Source organism: Protopterus annectens, chromosome 4.part0 (genome assembly GCF_019279795.1).
Source record: "Protopterus annectens isolate FY-2018-M chromosome 4.part0, PAN1.0, whole genome shotgun sequence".
In the NCBI taxonomy this organism is placed as follows: domain Eukaryota; kingdom Metazoa; phylum Chordata; order Ceratodontiformes; family Protopteridae; genus Protopterus; species Protopterus annectens.
Window position 1 is genome coordinate 1,249,347,352 of NC_056733.1, and position 13,889 is coordinate 1,249,361,240.

Genomic DNA, 13,889 nt, shown 5'->3' on the forward strand with positions numbered 1-13,889 from the left:
ACACCCATGCAAACAGGAGCTGAAAGTTCGACTGCTGAATCCTACACTAAGGCACTGTACGAGCACATCCACTCATGCATGAATAGTGCCATCCCAAATAAAGCCAAGATGCTCTCCTCCAATAAAAGGAAGCCAATCTGGTGGTCCCCTGCCATAAACAAACTATACAACAGAAGGAAGAAACTGTTGCAGAAAAGAGGAAAATCCTAGGATGCAAAAAACTCCCTTACCAGCCTCAGTAAGAAGCTGAGATCCCTCATAAAATCCAAAGGAAGTTATGAAAATAAAATTGCTAAAGATTTCAAAGACAACCACAAGGCATTCTGTAGTTATGTCAAAAATCTAAATGGCAATGCTCAGATTTGCTCTGAGCTACAAAAGAATGGCATTAAATATACTGATCCCAAGGATATTGCCAATATCCTGGCAGATCGATTTAGTGCCAACTTCACCTCCCTCTCACCCCTTAAAGGGCCCATCTCAAAACCAAAAGATTGCCAAATTCCAGTAATCACGGCCATACAGGTAGAAACTGCACTCTCCGAAGCTAAGAATACAGTATCCATGGGACCAGATGACATCCTGGGCTGTGTACTACATAAGCAACAAAATGAACTGGCACCTCACTTAAGTGTCATGTTTAATCATAGCCTCAACTCAGGCTTCGTGCCCACTGAGTGGCACACAGCTACAATTATGCCACTCCACAAAGGGAGATCCACCTTGGATCCTGGGAACTACCGTCCCATCAGTCTGATTAGCCTGATCTGCAAGGGCATGGGATGCATTATCATGGAACTTATAAACAAAGACATTGGCAACCTTCAAACACTGGGCCCCACCCAGTTTGGGTTCGTGAAGGGCCAAACTTGTCTCCTGAACTTGATTGACTTCTTTGAATCAGTCTCCAGAGCTATGGACGAGGGTAAGGAGGTCCACACAGCCTATCTGGACCGTGCCAAGGCCTTTGACACCATCCCCCACTCTGGAATCTAATAGATATTAAACTTAGTAAGCTGGCATTAATGCCTACATCACTCGATGGGTTGCCAACTGGCTTACTGACAGAACCCAGACTGTAAAAGTAGCCAACTCCAAATCCAGCTCCAGACAAGTGACAAGTGGAGTGCCTCAGGGTTCAGTCCTGGGACAGCTCTTGTTTAGCATCTACTGCTCTGAAGTACAGGCCAACACTAATGGACTCTGGCTAACAAAGTTCGCAGATGACTGCAAACTGGGAGCCATTATTGTATCCCCAAATGATGTGGATATTCTACAAAAGGGCCTTACAGAAACAGATATTTGGTGCCAGAACCATGGGCACAAGCTTAATTCCAAGAAATGTATAGTTATCCCCTTTGGGAAAAAAACATGTACTCATGAATTACCATATAGGTGGCAGTACACTAAACACCAAAAGTGTGATGAGAGACTTAGGGACACAGGTGGACAGTGGTCTCACCTTCGATAACCACATTGCCACAACAGTCAAGAAATCCTTCTATGTGGCACACCTCATCACTAAGGGCTTTTCATCCGGAAAAAAAGGAAGTCATTGTCCCACTGTACTCATCCCTCATTAGACCCATTATAGAGTACAATGCCCCATTTGGTATGTACCTCACAAGACATCTGCAACAGCTGAAAAGGCCACAAAAATACTTCAATAAAAGAATCACAGGCCTAAAGCAGATACCCTATGCTGACCGTCTAAAAAAAACTCCAGCTAAACTCTGTGGCATATCGTCTACTCAGAGGTGATCTCTGCTTAACATGCAAGGCCATGTCAAATCCTGAGCTGTTGGACATGCTCCACTTAAAGAAATCCCAATCCCACAGAGCCACATGCTCCAGGGAGCTAAACCTTGTCATCACAATAAACAAAACATGCTGGAGGGATAGGTTCCTGACCCAGAGACTCCCCATACTCTGGAATAGACTACCCATACATGTCAAGCAGAGCAGCTCCTTGGCCCTCTTCAAAAGGAACCTTGACAATTGGATGGGGGATAGGAAATTCACCTCAGGGCTCACGTCAGTCACCCTGCTAGACAGGGGTCCAGGGAATAAATATTGTGGGAAGAAATATCCAGGGGATTGTTATGGCTAGGCTTGTATAGGCCCTAGGGCCGATAGCCTAGTACCAACCTATGAACCTATGAACCTATGTTGCATCAATATATCTTATTCATTTGTTCATATAGACTGAGGTGCTTGTGCAAGTATTTGAGGAACCATTAGTTCTATGAAGATATACCAGATCTATGAGACTGGGTTCTTTCAGAGCCCAAAAAGACAAAAAAAAAAAAAAAAAAAAGATCACTGCAGAATAGGTCATGAGAAAGTGAGCACATAAAAATAGTGGCTAATCAGTCTAGAATCAAAAATATAGCAGGATCATAAATAATTACTAGGCATTAAGTCAAGGAGACCATTGAAGACCCTAGTATAATTTCTCAATTGCCCCAGGCACTGCCTGGTTAATTGACTTACTCAGAGAAACACATAGGCAAATGGAGGCTGAGAGAATCAAACCATGGACTACAGGAAGTAGCCTGATAGCAGCTCACATCTTTACTCCTCTGCACAAACTGTCAGACTGAGAAAATTAGTCCAAACTCTTAGTGCTTGTGCAGGAATAGAGCCCACATTTCTCCACTCTTCCAACATCAACGGTGAGTATGCTACCTACTGAGAAAATATTCATATCCTATATATCGTCAAACTGAATGCTAATAGAAAGGTTTCTTCTCTGGTTCTTGGCTACAGCTACCCCCTCCCCCCACACAAGAGTGGTATCAAGCATGTAGGTGTGTCTTTGGAAATAACTTAATAGCTGATGTTTTCTGTGGCACATCCAATGAGGTACTACATCTGAATGTAACCACAGTGCTACATACTATGAATGGAGGCAGTAACAGATATAAAATAAATATATCTACTATAATTGCACAAGTTAGCATTTTCAAAAAGGCCTAGAGATAATGGATAAAACAACATGAACAAAAGAAAGCTGCTTCAAGATCCATATTCTGGCAACAGTTGAAATTTAAGCAGTCACTACCAAATGGTTAATAGCCTTCTGAGCCTCTGATGTATGGGGTTGCAGCATTTCTCTCACTTATTATGAGAATGCAGAAGAGGAACAGCTATTTGTGACATTTGCTTGTGTGGTCAAAATCAGAATTTCCGTGCAGTCAGTTTTCATGACATCATGAGTTCTAGTTTTTTATCTGAAGAGAAATATCATTTAGTGACTAGTAATATACAAAATTCTAATATGACTCACAAAAACAGTTAAAAAGGAGTACTCTAAAATACAGTGAAAAGACAAAATGTGAAATTTGTGTTTAACCTGCATAACTACTCAATTGTGAAATTCAAGAAAAATAAATATAGTCAGGGACATTGCAAATCTAAAGCAACTCTGACTCCCTTTCTAGCAAAACTTGAAAAATATTTTAGGTAACCAGATTTCTACTTGCAGCTAGAGATAAAACATATTTTCCTGTGTAAATGTGAAGTCTTTAAACTGTGACAAAATACCAAAAAAAATGTCCAAACTCGAGGCCAATATAAAATTCCTTTCAATGCAAATCAGCAAAGCTGTTGAGTTTTCACCCTTTATCAATGCATACAATTCTCTAAGAGCAGCAGTTTATTTAAAAAGGCAAGTCATATGCACAATCATAGTTCAACAACAATTAAACAATTTAACAATCATTTTAAAAAAAACAATAAATTGTTTTAAAACATGTCTAGAATACAGCGTAAACAAAATATATAATACATTTTTCATAGTTTGCTTTGTTTGAATTTCAGTAAAGGTTTTATACTGACAGCAGAATTCAACCCAGGCAGATCATCCGCATTCAGTCATATTATCCAATTCTGTTCACATATTTCAGTAAGGGTGTTCAAATCACCACCCCTTCTATTTTTAGATAAAACTTGTATAACATGAAATTTAAAACTGCAATCAATTCCTTTCTCTTTAACAAGTTTAGCAAGCAAATTAGTATCTATACTTCTCCTAATATCTGACAAGTGTTCAATAATTCAATCTTTAAGTCTTCGATTACTTTTTCCTACATAAAAATGATTGCATTTGATGCATGTAGCTAAGATTATATTCCCAGTGATACAACTCGCATACAGTAAAAATTATACTTTAAATTTTGTGTTATACAAGTTTTATCTATAAATTAAAAAGTTCTGTGCAGTTACTATTGAAAACAATTGTTTTGAATGCTGTCTCCTGTTACAAATCATTCCTAAAGGATTACATGTTTTTAAAGTACCTAATGGAGTAAACGCTGAAGATCCATTTTTTCCATGAACTTGTTCAATGTTTTAACAACGCTGGTCTAGAGTTTTTAAAACTCATCATCAAACACAATAATTCCTTGTTTTCTGAGCTCACAGTCAGCTTGGAGCATTCAGACAATGGAACTAAAGAACTTTTGTCTAGTTCTTGTGAAACTAGATTTCAATATGAATGTATTCTGACTGGGGTGGATCATTATGAGAAAATAGTCATGACACATAAGTAGAAAAAGATCAAGGGTGCTTTATCAGCATATAGTACAAATACTGCTTATTTGCTGGACTCCAATAATTTTAGAAAATAATGTTCCAACAAGCCAGCTGCAAATGATCACCACCATCATCCCTGGTCCTTTAATTCTAATCAACATCGTGGAAAAGATTCTAGCCAATCGGGTTATAGACAACTGACTGTGTCTATAAATAAGGCTGTAAATTAAGTTTCTCATTCATCTAGGCAGAACACCAGTGTGAATACATTCAACAGCCATTCTGTTAACTATGAAGCAAATTTTTCAGAGCTGCCTTTGAGTACATCCAATGGTGAACTTTCTTCCGTTAATACTTTGGTACATAATGGGCAATGAAAAAACTCCAACATAAAAATCTTAAGCAACATTTTTAATTAAAATAATCCAAAGTACAATAAATAACAGCAGTAATCCAGGTAAGCACTTTTGTTTGAATTTCAAATGGTTTTAACAAAAGTAACTGATGTTTCTTATTGTCAGAAGAAGTTTGTCAGTGTGACAAACGAAAGCACTTACCTAGATTACTGCTGTTATTTATTGTACTTTGGATTATTTTAATTAAAATGTTTTCTTTTGCTGCCAGACCAGATTCTACCTTTTCATTTTACTTGGTTTTGTGCGGCTCTTATTGCAAACATAAAAATCTTCAACAGACAAATGACAATGGAAGCTCTGAACCACAGACTAGGTTGGAACAAAGAGAAATAAAAATGAATAACTATCGGAATGGTGTGGATTTTGGAGAGACTAACGTTTTTAATCTAAGTACTTTTAATTTGAATGAACACCATTTACAATTTCTTAAGCTAGATTTGAATTTCATACCTAGCCATAGATCAAATTTCACTCAAACAATCTAAGAACTTAAATTTTATATAAGAAAAAGTCATTTCTAATTTATATTAAAAGATATTGGTATTAAAAACTGGTTAACTAAACCTTCAACTTTTAATCCATCTCTGCATTTTACTATTAAGAACTTTGAAGTTTTTTGTGAGAGAGACATTAGGAGACTCTTAAACAGCAAAGCAGGCAAACCATATTATAACCTAGCAAAACTTGAACATAAAGCGCTTAATGAACTTAGCAAAGAGAGTAGTTTAAGATTTATGAAAGTGGATAAAGGGAGTAGGTTGGTGGTGATGGATGTGGCAGATTATTATAATACTGTTGAACAGATGCTCAACAATGAACAGGAATATCAGGAAATTTCTTTATTTAACATCCAAGCAAAGTATAGGTTTATTAAGTCTATGCTATATGAGTTATTAATGAATGGAGAAAGAGATATTAATCTTTATAATTTTTTTCATACAGATAAACCATGTATTGGTATTTTATTTGGAATACCTAAACTACATAAAAATCCAATCCACCCTCCATTTAGGCCTATTGTTTTTGCTAATGGTGGAATTACAGAGGGTATTTCTATATTTTTGGATATGGCTTTCAACCCTCTGATTCAAAAGTTACCTTCGGAACCTTTTTTTTAAACCAAATCAAGATTCTTCATTCACAAAATAATTTTTTTCCTGATAAAAGATTATTTATTGTCATGGCTGATGTTGTGTTTTTATTTACATCTATTCTGGAAGAACAAGCTACTGAGTCTGTTAGAATTTATTTAAATAATTATAGTCAGGTAGATGGAGCCTTCCTACAATTGCATTATACAATGTTGGAAATCGTTTTGGAAAATATTTTTTTCTTTTTTCACGATAAGTATTATAGACAAAAAAGATTTGTTGCTATGGAGGTTACAGTTGCTCCAGCGTATGCTGTGTTCTTGGATGGTGGGAGAAGAGTCATTACTTAGTATATATGAGTTTAAAAAGTTAGTTTTTTACAAGAGGTTCATTGATAAAGTTAGTTTTTTTACAATTGGTTCGTTGATGATTTGATTTTTATTTTTCAAAGTGATTTGGGTACATTTTATATTTTAATTTTTTAGATCATTTCAACAAGACTTCTACATTTTCACAGTTTACTTTGGGTAATTGTGGTTATGATATTCATTACTTAGATGGTCAGTTAATATGGGACCAAGATAATAAGAACACTGAGAGTCAAACCACAGGGAAAATATGTTTTCAAACAGCTATCTTTGTTTCCACAGTAATCATCCTAGTCATATAAAATGTGACATTCCTAGAGGACAGTACAGCAGAGCTTTCCATACGACAAGCAATGATGAAGTATTTCAGAAAGAGATCACTTTTATTACAAGTCTTTTTATGAACAGAGGTTATAGTCTTAGTTTATTACAAAAGAAAACAGCTCAAGAGGTCCATGAAAAAAGATATGGTGGTTTTCCACATTCCTTCTAGAAGGGTGTATCAGTAACCACCAGAAAGATACAAATATCCACAATTACAATACTTCACATTGTACCTTAGACAAGTTAGATGACACCTCTAATAATATAAACATAATTCAGAAGAACTGTAGGATAATTACTGGTAACAAAGATTTAATGGAAGTGGAACAACCTTTGTGCACAAAAAGGAAGTTCATTTCAAGCATTTTCTGCATAAGACTGACTCTAAAGTGTTTCCATTGTCTACTAATAAAGAAAAAGGGACTTATAAATGTAATGTTTTTCCATTTGTAGGAACATCCATGAAGGTCTATTCATTTTAATGTCCCATTTATCTTACACAATAAATTTTCATCATAGATTTCATTGTGGGTCTATGGGGTAATTTATATTGGGCTGTATTCAGGATGTGACTCTTTCTATGTTGGCATGATGACTAGGTGTCTTAGGGACAGAATAAAAGAGCACTTATATGCCATAAAGCATTGTGATACTAACAATCATTTTTTTAAACATGCTATCATTTGCAAAAATGTAAAAAAAATTCAGTTTGCTGTGTTAGAACAGGTTTTTACAGATAAAAGAGGTGGAGATTTTAAAAATCGGGTCGAGAAGAAAGAAGTTACATGGCAGATTAGGTTATGTGGTGATTCTCCAACTGATTTGAATGAGCATTTAAATATAAGAAGTTTCATAAAGGATAGGAAATTGAAAGGTTAATATTTTATCATTTAGTGTTCGTGGAATTATTTATTAGATAATTGTTTAATTGATTAGCAATCACATTATGTTATTTTGTGTATAAAAGGTGTTTGGTAACCTGGGTTATCTTCTGATGAACTTTTTATGAAAGCAGATATTAAGTACACTGTGCTAACCTGTTTGGTCTATCTTTTGTGCCTTCAGAAGTGGTTTTATGCACTCTGTAAATTATTTATTTAATTCTGATGATGGTAACAGAAATAATAATGCAAATAGAAACAAATAATATAGGATATTTACCTTGCTATAGTACTAGAACAGAGAATAGTTTGAATATTATAAGAAATAATTGGGATATTCTCCATGCACGGCTGGGAATAGATAGGGTGTTACGTGGCACTCCAAAATTTCCTTTCAAGAACTGTCAAAACTTGAAGCAGAGACTTTGCTACCAGGAAATGAAGTCAGTAAAACAATCATTTGCAACAAACAAGAAAGCAATTATTTTGTTTACCCTGTATTCTAGGCAGGTTTTAAAACAATTGATTTATTGTTTTTTTTAAAGTTTTTTTTAAAGTGATTGTTAAATTGTTTAATTATTGTTGAACTATAATCAGTCTGTCTCTTCTGCATGTGACTTGCCTTTTTAAACAAATTGCTGCTCTTAGAGAATTGTCTGCATTGATAAAGGGTGAAAACCCAAAAGCTTTGCTGATGTGCATTAAACGGAATTTTATATTGGCACTGAGTTTGGTTGTGTTTTTTGGTATTTTGTCTTGCTTATTGCTCCTTGAGCACATTTACACAGATTTGGAGCCCTTTTTATAAGTCTTTAACCATTCCTGTTTCTTTGTTTTTGCTGCTTAACTCACTAAATCAGAGAATAAAAGAACAGCAGTGGCATGTTACAGCAAGCAAACATGATGTCAGTTTTCATCAAAAAACTTAGCACAGATTCTTAGAACTCCTTTCCCATGCTTTCTGAATTATCACCTGTCTAAATTTAATGTAGTCTATAAAAAGAACATTTATTTTTCTCCCGAGAGAAAATGTAGCTAATGTCAACCATATGAGAAAAATACTGATTAAATTTTCAATGAAGGTCAGGGTTAAGATTTTCTATGAAGTGATTATTTTATTCTTGTCATACCTGCTTTCAGACATTTGTATTAATTTAAACAGGCATATCCTATTAGTGCATTTCATATTGTAATTGTGCAGAACTCTGCATAAGGAGTTCATTTATTCTTATGCTAACAATGATTTTCTGAAGTTTTCAGCAAAGTGTAAGTATAGCTTTAAATCTGTCCTGAGTAACAACAAAAGATAACCATGCTTAGAACCACACATTAATTTACCCAGAGGGTTATGATCAGGTCTTTAAGCATAACCAAGATGTTATATGTATTCAACAAATACATGAAAGAGCAAAGATTTTGCTAGTCATAAGGGGAACATTAGAATGCAATTTAATAGTAATGAATGTCAGAAATCTTGAGTGTTGTGAATCAAAAATAATAGCTACCAATCCCATATTTTGCTCAGCTAATCATCTTATATAGATAAATGCTAAACAAAATGGCTTTTCTCATATAATGAAGAGGATTAAGAAGCGGTATCTTCAGAGAAAGTTTCATGGTTAAATACATATACTTTTAGATCTGGTGAAGGTGGCTGGCTGATATACCAAATCACTGCATGAATGAAGTACCACTTTTGCAACACATCTACTTTTTATCTCTTTACTGGCATATTTACATATTTCATGGCTAGCTAGATTTCTAACTATATACCAGAAATGTTTTGGCCAACTCACTAACGCTTCTATGGCTTTCCAGTGATATGGAGATGTTACAATTTTTGTATCTATATTTAATTTTTCCTAGTCTTTTGGGTTTCCAGTACCATGATAGGAATGGACCTCATTCCTAAGTCAAAGTATGATTAAAGTTCATGAACTTAGTATTGTATCAGTCTTTGATGTTAGCCAAAAGTGCTCTTCGCAGCACCAGCAATCTGCCCAGAACTGACTCCTTCTGCAATTCATACAGAGTTACATGTATCGGTGGAATATCTAAATACACAACTGTAGATATTTTTTTTTATGCAACAAATTGCTTCTACCACTACTGGAAGTGTCTGTGTATCCTTCTTCCACACTGACCTAATTTCTGCCTGCAAATCCTGTCCCTCTGTATGTAAGTTACTGCAATCACTGAGTGTAGCAGTTCCAATGATCAGTGCTACTCTAGTCTTCTTTTCCATAACTACTACATCTGTTTTCTCACATCTGTGTTGGTAATGGGGGATCCCATGTGGTATAAACGTCATCATTCTCTATAATGCTTTGTGGCGCATGTTTCCAATGCTTCTTAGCTACTTCAGTATTGTAATGTTTGCACAATCTTCAATACAAGAGTCTTTCCACATTATTTGCCATTCAGTACACAGATCCTCTGCATTAGTGTATCACACCCAGCAGCAAGATGTGTGACTATTTCCTGTTCTCTTTTACAGAACCTGCATTTATCTGTCTCCCACATGTTCAATAGACTTTGTAAACAGATGTATATACATAGTCCACTGTGCTGGGCTGCCAATATTGATGTTTTATCTTTGGTTTAAATTCACCTCTCTTTACCATTCCTGCATCAGATCCTGATCAACTTGAGGTTATTCCAGGAGTCTTCTATACTTGCAGTTATTTATGATTTTTCCACAGTCCTTGTGCTCTCATCTGATCCTTCTCTTTATATTTTTTTAATGACAAAATGGCACGGTACAGGGCTTATGGAAACCCAATTTTTTTATTTTACAATGTTAGAGCTTTCATTTGCATAAAATATCAAACTTCTTCAGACATTATACTAGATAAAAACCAAACCTGAAATACTATTTAAAAGTCTGCCAAAACATTCAAAAACTGGAAATGACATAAAAACAAATTCCTTCTTAAAGACATATATGTATACTAAATCACTTGCATTGCCTTAACATCATCCCATTAATATAACTCCAAACAAACTATCCATGCCATACTTGGATTCTTCCCCTTTTTACAATTTTCCATTATGATTTTTTAACAAGAAATTATCCTTTTTTCCATATGACTTTCTTTTGTTATCCTTTTGTTATATTGCCATGATTGGCTTTTCATCTAAAACACTATACACTCTTTCAGTATCAGTTCCATTATATAGTTTATACATTGTTGGAAAGCAAGTTATTGGTCTATAGTTTTTAAGATAGCTAACAGGTTCTCTGTTAAGAGGAGTATCATTTTTCCTGTTGTTAAACAGGTTCATAGGTTCATAGGTTAGTACTAGGCTAACTGCCCTTCTGGGCCATTTCAGGCCTAGCCAGTTACCCCATGTGATAATCAAACCCTGTACCTTGTGTCTGTAAGATAAACACTTTTAACTATTATGCCAACCTCCCACCCCCAGGTTGGTGTCTGTTTGGGATGCTCATATAAGTAGTTCTTATTAGGGCTAGATCTTCATGTAAAAGATGTTAATACTTTTACCCATAAGTTAGGTACTGCATCTGGGCCTGGGGTTTTCTATTTAAGAGCATTTATTAATCTTGTTTCAATTTCCCTGGCTATTACTTCATCACATTTCACATCCTGTACATTTGAACTTTTTACTGTTTCTTTTACTACCTCTATCCATTCAGCATCTTTGTTATGTCCTACATGGTCTTCATAGTTATTTCTTCAAAATCTGCATATTTACTCATTTTTGGTTGTGTTTCTTATTCCTTTTGCTTTGTTTTCCAATTCTGTATGAAACTTTTTTGGGGTCATCAACAAACTGCTTATTTTGGACGTTTTCTTTACATTTCTCTGCGTATCTTCTCATTTTTTCTGCCTGTGCTGATATCTTTAGTTTATTATTTGCAATAGTATACAACAGATCCTGGTCTGTTCTGGTACTGGGCATTGATTTTATCACACCTATTTTTCTAAGTATTTTTGTTGATCTGTTCCCTCTTCTACACTTTTCTAATACTGATACTTCCTGCCTTAACAGGTTTACAGTTTTCTCTATTCAATGCTTCCATGATGGCCTTTGATTTCTCCCCTTCCTTTCCTTTATTGCTCTGTGCTTATATCTTAAGACTTTATCAGTCATTAATCTAGCTACACAGTAATATATCCTATTTATTTCAATTATATCACATGATTTCCTGTTAATAGTCTTGATTACTGTGTGTATCTGTTTTATCAGACTTCTAGCATTTTGGGTCTTATTGACTCTATAATCTTGTTTCTTTCATCCATCTTGATATGTCTATCCATCTCTATTAAATCTAGCAACTCTTCCCTTAGATAATTTTCTGCTAAACTGAGGGCACATCCTTTGTTTTTATTTTCCTTTGGGCATTCTACAGAAATTTCCAGAATATCTAGTTGTGACATATTCCCTTCAGCTGCACTCTGCATCATCTGTTGCTCTTTCATATGGGAACTTATTTGTCTATCACTCCACAACATTAACTGCATCAGAGTTTTCACTGTTTCTCCTCTTTTCCATGCTGTGCACCTGCAAATTAACTTCTGTACTTGTTTCCTACCGAAGATTCCAGAGTATCTTTATGTGGCAAGTGATCAGATGCTTCCCCTTTCTTCCTGTTTCTCCTTAAGCCAGGGACTCATTGTTCCATAATTCTGTGACCTTACCAGAGTTGGATTTTCTGCACTAAATCCTCTGGTTTATTCCATTGCATAAATATTGCACCATATCCTTTTCTTTCCCGTGTCCATATTACATCTTCAGATGTCTCTCACTCCATCTGCTTCTCCTTACTTTGGGAACTCATTGTTCCATCATGCTGTGACATAACCTGTGTTAGGCTTTTTACAATAACTTCTTCACTTTGTAGGCATTGTATAACTTCAACATCTATTTGCTTAAATTCAGTTTTGTTAATCTTCTTTCTACATTGTCCTTTTGTGATCTTATTTTTTGTATTTTGAAATTTTCCATATATGGGTGCCTTTGTCTGTATTTCTCTTCTAATACCTTTGGAGCAGCTTTCTTTTGTATTGATTAGTTTAGTTTTTTCATTGCATAAATATTGCACCATGTCAGATCTCTTTTTCTTTCCCATGTCCATATTTCTTTTTTATATCTTTCAAAACTCTCCAGGTTTTGTTTTTTTATATTTTTGTACTTTCACTGTTGCTTCTTTTTCCAAATGGTCCAAAATCTCTTGGCCCATATAATGTTTTTCACGGATCTGTTATATTAATGAACACAAATTTGCATTTGAAGATTTTGACATTTTTTCTTTTGCAATTATTTTCCTGTCCTCTAATTTCTCTCTTAATCTGTTTGAATATCTTCCATTTGGAAATTCTGAGCTTCATGCATAACAGTAACAATACATCATTTTGTCCTTTTCCTCAGTAGTCCACTCTATCATCTTTTTGGCTGTTTTTAGGCCTGTCAGTTTTTGTGTCTTTTTTTTGTGGACTCTTACTTCCTTCTACAATGTAAGTACATCTTCCCCCTGAGCTTGATCCAACCGGATTTTAGGAATTTTCCCATGTCTTGAGGATGCTACATTGTCATTTTTCCAGTCCTGGACCCAGATCACATAATAAGATTGAGTACTTTTTTATCCTGGGACTTGTGCATCCAGCTGCCTTTTTTAATTTTTAACGTACTTTTTCTGTGCATGATATATTTTAAATAAAATGCAGCCTATATATCAGTGTCACCTTGGGAAGATTTTGTAATATCAGGGACCTCCACATAAAGGTATTCACAAAGACATGAAGATTAATTCAATTCTAGCAGCACTGCTCTCCTTTTCTTGCTGATTTTATTGTTTCTCCATTCAAACTCTGTGTGATGCATCTTATATTTTTGCAATTTAAGTATTTCTTTTTGTTACTGATATATCTTTCCAAGCCATCAATCCATGTTTTACCTACTTCTGTCCATGATATATGCTATATAAAAATACAGTCTGTGTATTGGTGTTGTCTTGGTGAGATTTTCTTATAGGTTCATAGGTTCGTAGAAGTTACTAGGCTAATGAGCCTAGGGCCTTTACAAGCCTAGCCATGTAAAAAACCCATGTAATTGATCATAGTTCAATGGTCACCCCCATGGTGAATTTACAGTTACCCATCCAATTGTCAAGGTTGCACTTAAATAGGGTCATTGAGGAGCTCTGAAGTGGGAAGTTATTTATTTATTTACCATTTGTTTACTGCGAATGTTTGACTTGGAACAAGCCAATTTTCAGGGGAGGTATGGTGAAAACCTCTCCAGATGCAT